This window comes from Lynx canadensis, chromosome D2 (assembly GCF_007474595.2).
Source record: "Lynx canadensis isolate LIC74 chromosome D2, mLynCan4.pri.v2, whole genome shotgun sequence".
In the NCBI taxonomy this organism is placed as follows: domain Eukaryota; kingdom Metazoa; phylum Chordata; class Mammalia; order Carnivora; family Felidae; genus Lynx; species Lynx canadensis.
The window spans coordinates 17,690,354-17,701,390 of NC_044313.2; the positions used below are offsets into that span (position 1 = coordinate 17,690,354).

An 11,037-nucleotide genomic window follows, 5' to 3' on the forward strand; every position below is an offset into this window, starting at 1 on the left:
ATCTCGTGGCTCGTGAGTTCAAGCCCCACGTCGGGTTCTGTGCTAGCAATGAATGCAGAATTTGGGGTACTTTCTCTCCAATAGAGAGAAAGCTTTTAAAATTTTTTTAGTTTTTAAAATTTAGTTTTTAGTTTTTAAATTTTGTTTAATTATTATTATTTGAGAAACAGAGAGCGCACGCAAGTGGGGGAGAGGGGCAGATGGAGAGGGAGAGAGAGAGAGAGAGAGAGAGAGAGAGAGAGAGAGAGAGAATGAGAGAGAGAATATCTTAAGCAGGCTCCACACAGCATGGAGTCTGGTGTGGGGCTCAGTCCCATGACCCTGGGATCATGACCTGAGCTGAAATCAAGAGTTGGATGCTCACGCGACTAAGCTACTCAGGTGCCCTGAGAAAGGTTTTAACATAGTTTTTAATGTAATTCTTTAAGGGCTATGTGACTTCTAGCCCTAAAAAGTTAAGATACAGTAACTACCTTAGAGGGACAGAGGTCAAGACTTATTCTAACTGGTCAGTTGTGATGGAAACTTCTTACATAGTTTATTCTAAGTCCTGTTCTTTATTTTTAAAAAATTGTTTTTAGTGTTTATTTACTTTTGAGACACAGAGAGAGTAACAGAGCTCAAGCAGGGGAGGGGCAGAGAGAGAGAGGGAGACACAGAATCAGAAGCAGGCCTGTCAGCTCAGAGCCCGATGCAGGGCTCGAACTCACGGACTGCAAGATCGTGACCTGAGTTGAAGTCAGACACTTAACCGACTGAGCCACCCAAGCTCCCCGAAGTCCTGTTCTTTCTATAGTTAAGCCTGTAGGGCAGCACAGAACCCACAGTTAAAGGATTTGGCGAAGGAAGGTTTTGATGGATAGTGAGGACAATAGGAAAGAGTGTCTAAAATCTTAGAAATCCCAATTTCTCTGTGGTGACAGATATTAGGATTGCCTGTTTCCTTCAAAGCACAGACAAGGGTTCATAGCTTCAGGGTCCTCTGTCCATCTGGATGCCCCACAGAAGCCTGCACAGGGTTCTCCCTGCCACCTCACCCCTACCACTGAAACTGATCTCGCCTCGGTCACACATGACCTCCATGTTGCCAAATCCGATGGATACTTTTTGTCCTTGACTTGCTTGACACATTCATATCATCAGGCGCTGCTGTGTTTGTTCCCTTATTTTCAAACTACCTTTCCCTTGGCATTAGTTAGAATAATGGATTCAAAACAACAAAAACTCAGCTCGAGCTGCTTAAACAACCAAGGGGATTGGTCAGCTCATGGGTCAGTCAAAAGACCAAAGGTGAGTGGACTTCAGGTACGGTTTGATCAGGGCACTGGCGCTGCAATTCTCTACAGTGTTTTGGCTTTGCCCTCAATCTGTGCTTCCCTGATAGTTGTATAATGGCTTCCAACAATAAATAGAGCTTTTTACGTCATATCCAAGAGGGAAAAAGAGTCTTTATCTCCATCCTGAACCAACTGCTATGGCCAGGACAACGCCATATGCTGTACGGCTTAAGTCTGGATCGCTTCACCCAATTACTATCCCAAGGGGCTGAAATGACCCCCGTAGCTAGGCACGAGGGGGATCCCATCTAAAGTACAAGGCTGAGGGTGCAGAATGGATGTTGGGGGGATGATCCTAATGTCCCACATCCACAGCTCTTCTTGCTTTTTTCTGTTTCACATCTGCTCCTTATCAGTCCTACAAGCCCTCCTCCTCTTCTCCACATCTCCTAAATGCCTAACCTATGTTGAACCTCTCATCATGAGTTCCTTGTACTCACCCTATCAGATTACTCCCCATGTTTCTTTCATTGACTGATAACTCACTTCCTCATCAGTCTAGGGTCCACGAGGGTAGAGCGCATGTGCATACTGTTCACCCTGTCATACGTTATAAGGTCTGCAGCATAGACCAGGCTCGCAACATCTGTGTTCAATAAGGACTTGAGTACCTACTATTCTAAGTGATTTCCTTACCGAAGTTGATAATACATCTACATCAGAGCCCTCGGGAAGGCTGCCTTGGGCTATACAAGGCAAAGCCTGTGTGCCCAGAATGGCAGTCCAAGTAGCCTGTGGTGTCCAAAGAACGGAGGACGACATCCAGTCCCAGCAGATACAGCTATCCCCAGAAAAACGTTACTCACCAGCCACATCTTTAGTTCTACTAGTACTAAACCTGGGGTTCAGTTCTATAGTTTGGCGTCGAGGGTCAAACATACAGGTTGGCCAACATTCTCCACCAGGAAAGAGCCAAGGACGTGAAACAATTACACCTGCTGGCCATTCGAAGGTAAGGCATCTCCATCGGTGTAGAAAGCATTCTGTCTTTTCGAAAGCATTTGCATGAACATGGCATGTGCTTTGGAAGGAATTCCTGGAGCCCTCTGGTTAAGGCAAATCCAGTAAGTGAAAAGTGACTTTATACAAAAAGGCCGATTCAGGGGAATCGCTCGCTTTATAAAAGAATGCCTCACTTTACAAAAATACTTCCCTCCAGCATTTCCTTCTACATCGAGCCCTTGTTAGCACATTAATAACATGAGACCATTTTATAAAAATAGTGATGGCCTCATCACTTTTAGGGGCACTTCTGCTGTGGGGATGAGGCGAGTAAGGACTGGGGGGCAAGTTTACAGACGGGGGCAAGACTTCAGCTGTTATTGGCAAGGACCCTTTGTCCCCCAGCACGTCTATGTTCCAGCAGCCCCAAGTGTTACCAGCTGAAACCTCCTGGGACCCCTGGGAGACAGCTGTGGGCAGGGATGCCATCATGGATTTCATAAGAGGGAGGGAAATCCCGGCTCTGAGAGCCTGAGTGACTCATCCAAGGTCACCAGCCAGTCAGCGGGCAGGCTTGGGGCCCTCCCTGCTGGCAACCCTGCCCTAGCATGCTGTGGATGTTTAAAAGCTCAAAAGTCTCTTCCTCCAGAAGCTCAATTCCCCTCCCCTTGAGTGTGGGCTCAACACTAAGGTAGAAAACAGAAAGGGAAATGTAGTAACTTTACCGGAGAGAAACCTCACAAATACCACCTTACTGAACGTTAACACCCAGGTTAACATCACCAGTAATAAAATGATTGCTGTCATGTGCCCCCTGGATATGATGCACTAAAAGGCACATCATCTCTATAATACTCTTCTTAAACCCTGTAACTTTGGTTTGATTATGAGAAAACATGCGTCAAATTCAAATGCAGGGACAATCTGCAAAATACCTGACCGCTGCTCTTTAAAAGCGTCAAGGTCATAAAAGTCAAGGAAAGACTGAAAAACGGTCACAGACTAGAGGGGACCAAGGACACATGAAGAACTAAATGTAACATAGGATCACAGATGGGACCCTGAAACAGAAGACCGACACTAGTGGAAAAACCGGGGAAATCTGAATAAGTCTGTAAGTTTAGTTAATAGTATTGTACCAGGGTTAATACCTTAGTTTTGATAATGTACCATATTTATATAAGGACATAATATTAGAGGAAGCTGGGTGAAAGGCATATGGGGACTTTGTACTGTCTTTTTACCTCTTCGGTAAATCTAAAATTTTATTTTCAAAGTTTTCCTCTTGTTTAAAAAAATTGTTTTTAATGTTTATTTTAGAGAGAGAGAGAGAGAGAGAGAGAGAGAGACAGAGCATGAGCGGGGGAAGGGCAGAGCGTGAAGGAGACACAGAATCCGAAGCAGGCTCCAGGCTCTGAGCTGGCAGCACAGAGCTCGACGCGGGGCTCGAACGCACAAACCGTGAGATCATGACCTGAGCCAAAGTCGGATGCTTGACCGATTGAACTACCCAGGTGCCCTTCCTCTTGTTTTTACAGTCCAGTGGTGACCTACGTGCTCCTGCCTTTGGGGAAGGCAGGCAGTACTGTGGCTGGGTGCACATTTGGCCAGCCTGGGAAGTTTTGGCTGCTTCTGGGGAAAGAGCTGCATCACATTCTCTAAGTTCTGCACAACACCACACGACCCATCCCCTCTTCTGAGATGAGCCCAGCTGCTGGTTGGAGTGTGACTGTGCCCAGGGGATGTCAAGGAGGCTCAGTCAGACAGCTGGGCCAGCAGAACTAGGGAGGAAAATGAACACAATCTCTATGGATGCAGGACTCAAGATGCTTCTCAGAATGATTTTCAAGACTTAGGGAATCTCATGATCCCAGAACCCAAAGGTAATCAGCCATAATCTATTAACCACACTTGTCAATGTCATGACCATACGCAATGGTCAAAAGGAGAGGAAGGGACCCTAAGAGTTTCATGGTTCTATGGGGTTGGGGCGGAATCAGAGTTTCTTGCCCATTCTGAGAAGCTCTAAAGATGGCCACCAACAATTTCTTCTTGTCAGGTTGTGAACACAGCTCAACCCACCCAAGCAACCATCACTGGGGGGGATCTCTTTTCTCCTATCCTTGAATCCGAATTGGCTTTTGATTTGCTTTGGCCAATAGAACGTGGCAGAAGTGGTGCCGTGCTGGTTCTGGGTCTAGCCTTTAAGAGTCTGGCGGCTTCTATATTTTCTCTCGAAGCCAGCTCTGACACCCAAGACCACTATGCTGCGAAGAAACCTGAGTTAGCCACGAGGAGAGGCTAAATAGAGGAACAGTATGAGTGAGTGAAAGCTTGAACGCTCCAGCCCAGTTCAACTGGTGTACAAAAAAGAAGAATTGCCCTGCTGATCCCACTCAGTTCACAGAACCAGGGGAAATAACAGAATATTGTTCTTGTAAACCACTAAGCTTCGGGTTGATTTGTCACACGGCAATGGATAACTAAAACACTCACTGATGTGCTTGTTCTCCTTTTTCCTAAACTTTTATACTTGTTTTCATACATTCCGATGCTTCTTTTTTTTTTTTTTTTAATTTTTTTTTTCCAACGTTTATTTATTTTTGGGACAGAGAGAGACAGAGCGTGAACGGGGGAGGGGCAGAGAGAGAGGGAGACACAGAATCGGAAACAGGCTCCGGGCTCCGAGCCGTCAGCCCAGAGCCCGACGCGGGGCTCGAACTCACGGCCCGCGAGATCGTGACCTGGCTGAAGTCGGACGCTTAACCGACTGCGCCGCCCAGGCGCCCCCCCCCGATGCTTCTTTAAACTCAAGGAGTCAGAATAAATGGAAAGGTATGCCTCATTTACATAAAGTTGTGAAATAAGGAATTGGATGTCAGACTATGCTATTTCTCGGCTCCTATGCTCCATCCTGCCTTCCCATCTCACCTTGGACAAATGCCATGCTATCAATATGGCACATAAGAGCCCTTATGATCTCTTCTCTACCCCTTGCCTCGCTGACCTCGACCTCAGCCACTCCTTGTGCTTGATATTCCTTGACTATGAAGGACACGTGGACATCAGGACCTTTGTGTTTGCTCTTCCTGTGCTTGGAATGTTCTTCTCCTAGGTGTATCCATGACTTTCTCTTTACTGCCTTCAAGTCTTTACTCAACTGTTACCTTGTAATGAGATCTTTCCTAGCCTGATTGGAAATTGCTACTCTCCCCTTCTCTGACCCACTTATCCCCTTGCTTTTTTTTTTTTTTCCTCCATAGCATTTAATGCCACTTAGCATATTGCATATTATTATTCAACAAACATGGTTTGTGGTCATCTTTCTTTAGTAGAACCTCTGCTCCAAGAAAGCAGAGGTTTTTGCTTGTTTCAGGCACTGCTATGAATCCAGAACTTAAATCTGCGTGTGGCACAAAGTTGACATTCGCTACACCTTCATTGGACGGGTGAATGAATTTTCTAAAACCCAGAGCCTCAAACCTGGATGGTTGAGGCTGACGTGTGGAGGACAGTCTCACTTACTGGCAAAGGATGGCATTGCCGTTCGGCTCTATTAGGCAAGAGAGAATCACAAGAGTAGTTAGGAGACCCTCAAGCTAGAGGTCGGCAACCTCTTTCTCTAAAAAGCCAGATAGTAAATATTTCAGGCTGCATGGGCCATATGGTCTGTATCACAAACAACTCTGTGTCATTGTAGTGTGAAATCAGTCACGGGCAACGTGTAAACAAGTGATTGTGACTTATGCTCCAATTAAACTGTATTTATGGGCACTGGAATTTGAACTTAATTTTGCATTATGTGTCACAAAATATTATTATTTTTCTGATTTTTTTCAATGATTTAAAATGTAAAAAACCATTCTAGACTTGCAGGTCACACAAAATTAGATGGTGGAGCCGATTTGGGCTGTTGTTTTCTGACCAACACTATTAACAATCTCCAAGTGACTCAAAGTGTGGGAGAAGAATTCAATTTCCAGGGAGACCAGCCAGAAGATTATTCATTTTTAAAGACGTATTATTTGTAATATGACTTCATGAATATTCATGGTGATTTTTGCATTCTAGGTACTTTTATAGCCAATATGCCTGGGTGAGAAAGCACAGGGCAGTAGCCAAGTGAGAAGAGCCAATCTTTAGGCTGGGTATGCCAAATCCACTAACCCATACTTCCTCCCTCTGAGAAAGAGAGAGCCCCACGTGGGAGGAAGGAATGGCAGGCAATCATAGATAGGGTGACACAGGAATCAGGCTGATAAAGGTGTTAAGCCTGTGACTTTGTTTCTTGTGTGGGCCAGTTAGCTCTTGACTGAAGCCTGCACCTCTGGCCCCAGGCGCCTGTCTTGTGTAGGTTGGAAAAGTGGGCAGGGGGGAATCTCACAGGAGGAGCATTTCCAACCCAATGCCTTTCTGACCACAGGAGAGGTGAGCCATTTTACTCATCAAAACATCAGACAGCATTAATGTCTCTGGCCAAGGTGCTGGACTTTGTGATCTCTGGAGGTGTATTGTGGGAGGGACGGGACAAGAGATGACAAGATGTCACTTTGGACTGAAAAAGGATATATTGGGGAAAATGGTAGAATGAAAAAATTCCAAACATATACAGAAGTAGAGAACAAAGTAAACTGAGCCCCTAGTTACCCCATCACCCAGCTTCAAGGACTGTCACCTCAGAGCCAAACCTGTTTCATCCATAGCCCAACCTTAGATGATTGGAGCAAATTCTAGATATCATGTCATTTCATTAGGCACAGGCTATTTTGATTACACAGGAATTCATTATTTAGAATGCTAAAACGACTCAAAATTCATTTAGAAAAGTGAAAAAATAAGCAAAAGAAAAGCAACAAAAATAATCCATGTTTTTACCACCAAGAGGTAATCATTGTTAGCCATTTTTCCTTCTATTTTTTAAAGAACAAAAAAGTATCTTACTATACATAGCTTTAGGAGCTTGATTTTCCCCCTCCTTGATATAGCTATGACACATCTTTCCATGTTAATATACATCTACATTATAGCTTTTTGGGGGGCTGGGTACAGTATACTTTATTGACTGTACATGACAAGGTAGGTCTCCCCAAGTCCCTCCCCTTCTTCAGAGGGTCTAGGATGGAAACTGTAGAGGTTGGGAGATTATCAGCGTGTTGGGGGATGAGTTGGGGTAAGGAGTCCCCAGCAACTGAAGGCCTCTCTCTTCCTCTTGCTCTCACTGGGGCTGGTGGTCCAGGGGGCTCTTACTCCTTGGAGGCTCTGGGGACCATAATGTTGCTGTAGCCAAATTCATTGTCATACTAGGAAATGAGCCTGACAAAGTGGTCATTGAAAGCAATGCCAGCCCCAACATCACAGGTGGAGGAGTAGGTGTCTCTGTTAAAGTTGCAGCAGACAATCTGGTCCTCAGTGTAGCCCAGGATGCCCTTGAGGGGACCCTCTGACAACTGCTTTGTCACCTCTTTGATATCATCATGTTGGGCAGCTTTCTCCAGGCAGCAGGTCAGATCGATGACTGACACATTGTGGGTGGGGACAAAGAAGGCCATGCCAGTGAACTTCCCATTCAGATCAGGGATAATCTTGCCTACAGCCTGGGCAGTGCCAGTATAAGCAGGGATGACATTCTGGGCAGCCATTATGCTGCAGCTCCCCAGAGGGGCCATCCATGATTTTCTGGGTGGCGGTGATGGCATGGACTGTGGTCATGAATCCCCCCACAATGCTGAAGTTGTCATAGATGACCTCGGCCAGAGGGGCCAAGCAGTTGGTGGTGCAGGAGGCGTTGCTGACAATCTTGAAGGAGTTGCCATACTTCTCATGGTTCACACCCATCACAGACATGGGGGCATCAGCAGAAGGGGCAGAGAGGATGACCCTCTTCATCCCACCTGTCAGGTGAGCTCCAGTCTTCATGGTGGTGGAGACCCCAGTGGACTCCACAGCACACTTAGCACCAGCATCAGCCCATTTGATGTTGGTGGAATATCGCTCTTGGAAGATGGAGATGGGCTTTCCATTAATGACGTATGTCCCATTCTCAGCCTTGACTGTGCCGTGGAATTTGCCATGGGTGAAATCATAACAAAACATGAAGACCATGTAGTTGAGGTCAATGAAGTGGTCACTGATGGCAACAATATCTACTTTTCCAGAGTTAAAAGCAGCCCTGGTGACCAGGCATCCGATACGGCCAAATCCGTTTACTCTGACCTTCACCATTGTGTCTTGGGGACACTGCTGGCCCTGCACCAGAAGATGTGTCTGTCTAGTGAATGGGGAGGACCAGAGTGCGTTACAGATCTTAATGGCTCTGTATGTATCCACAATGTGACGCTTCCTTATTCTTAAAACCATGTCCTTATTGGTGTGTATTTAGGTTAATTAAAAAATTTTGACTATTATAATTACCTTGTAATAAACATTTTTGACCAGATATCTCATACCCTTGTTTGATCATTTCCTTTGGATGAATTACAGGAGGTAGAATTCCTAGGGCCAAGGCCTCCACATATTTAGAGATTTTTATTCATATTGCCAAGATGCTTTCTAGTACGGTGATACTAAGGTCATACCAAGTAAACCAGGAATGCAGAAGAGCGCCTGTTTGTCACATCCTCACCAGCAGGGAGTATTGATATTCTTCTAGCCTTTGCCAATACGATCGGTTGAAAAATGTATCTTGTCATTTTCATTTGCATTTCTTTGATCACTAGGGAGGCTATTTTGAAAATGTTGGCTGGCTGAATTTTTGGATTTATTTTTTAAATTTATTATGGAAATTAAAAAAAAAACATAAATGCAGAGACCAATCCCTCTGTAGCCATCACCCCACTTCAACATTTACAACATGTGGCCAGTCATCCTCCTTCCCCTTCACATACATGACATATACACCACATTGTTTTATTTAAAAAAGTATTTTTAATTTTTTAAATTTGAGATAGAGAGGAGAGCATGAGTGGGGGAGGGGGCAGAGGGAGGGAGGGAGGGAGAGAGAGAGAGAGAGAGAGAGAGAGAGAGAGAGAGAGAGAGAGAGAATCTCAGGCAGGCTCCACTCTCAGTGCAGAGCCGGATGCGGGACTCAGTCCCATGACCCATGACTCGCTACCCGAGTAGAAATCAAGAATCTGTCACTCAGGGGCGCCTGGGTGGCGCAGTCGGTTAAGCGTCCGACTTCAGCCAGGTCACGATCTCGCGGTCCGTGAGTTCGAGCCCCGCTTCGGGCTCTGGGCTGATGGCTCAGAGCCTGGAGCCTGTTTCCGATTCTGTGTCTCCCTCTCTCTCTGCCCCTCCCCCGTTCATGCTCTGTCTCTCTCTGTCCCAAAAATAAAAAATAAACGTTGAAAAAAAAAATAAATAAAAGTTTAAAAAAAAAAAAAAAAAGAATCTGTCACTCAACTAACTGAGTCACCCAGGGGCCCCTGTACCACATTATTTTAAATCAAATCTCAAGCATCATATCCATTATACATTTTCAGTATACATACTACATGCAAAAGGATTCTTTATTTTGTTATCACAGAGCTGTGATATTACTACCAAACTTAAAAATAACAATAATTGGGGTTGCCTGAGTGGCTCAGTTGGCTAAGTGTCCAATTCTTGATCTCACCTCAGGTCTTGATTTCAGCATAATGAGTTCAACCCTGTATTGAGCTCCATGCTGGGTGTGAAGCCGACTTAAAAAATAATAATAATAACATAACAATAATTTGTTAATACACCTGCAAGTATCCAGTGTTCAGATATGTTTGTTTCATGTTTGTTTGTTTATTTAAAAAATTTTCTTTAAATCTTCATTTATTTCAGGGGCGCCTGGGTGGCTCAGTCAGTTGAGCAGCCGACGTCGGCTCAGTCATGATCTCGCGGTCCGTGAGTTCGAGCCCCGCGTCGGGCTCTGTGCTGACAGCTCAGAACCTGGAGCCTGCTTCAGATCCTGTGTCTCCCTGTCTCTCTGCCCCAACCCACTCGCATTCTGTCTCTGTCTCTGTCAAAAATAAATAAACATTAAAAAAATTTTTTTTTTAATCTTCATTTATTTTTGGGAGAGAGACAGAGCATGAGCAGAGGAGGGGCAGTGAGAGAGGGAGACGCAAAATCGAAAGCAGGCTCCCGGTTCTGAGCTCTCAGCACAGAGCCTGGCACGGTGCTCCAACTCATGAACCATGAGATCATGACCTGAGCCAAAGTCCGACTCTCAGCTGATTGAACTACCCAGGCACCCCTGTTTATTGTTTAATAGTTGGCTTATTTGAATGAGAATCTAGTAAAGGTCCACACTTTTAAATGTGGTTGTTATGTCTCTGAAATCTGTCTCTGTTACTTTTTTATTAGATTTGAGTTTATGTTTTAAGTAAACTCTGTCCCCAATGTAGGGCTCAAACCCATAATGCGGAGATCAAGAGTTGCTTCCTCTACTGACTGAGCCAGTTAGGCTGCCTTCTTTTTTATTGAATTGAAACGCACCGAACATACAAGTAACCATTTTAAAGTGTATAATTCAGTAGCATTTAGTGCATTCACGACGTTGTGTAACTGTGACCCCTCTCTAGTTTCCAACATTTTCATCACCCCAGAAGAACGTCCTGCACCCTTCAAGTAATTATTTCCCTTCCCTTCCAGCCCCCAGACGCTCCACTCTCATTTTGTACTTTGAAAGTCATATTGTTAGTATTAATATCTATGTTATTATTTGGAAATCATTCCCAATATATCAAATGAGTAATCATGTTAGTGTTCTTAGGAACCAAGATTT

The 11,037-nt window shown here is 44.8% G+C and overlaps 1 pseudogene; it reads right to left on the bottom strand.

Annotated features, from left to right (window-relative positions):
- Positions 1-7,319: 7,319 nt before the first annotated feature.
- Positions 7,320-9,041, bottom strand: LOC115527661 (annotated as a pseudogene).
- Between the last annotated feature and the right edge of the window lie 1,996 nt (positions 9,042-11,037).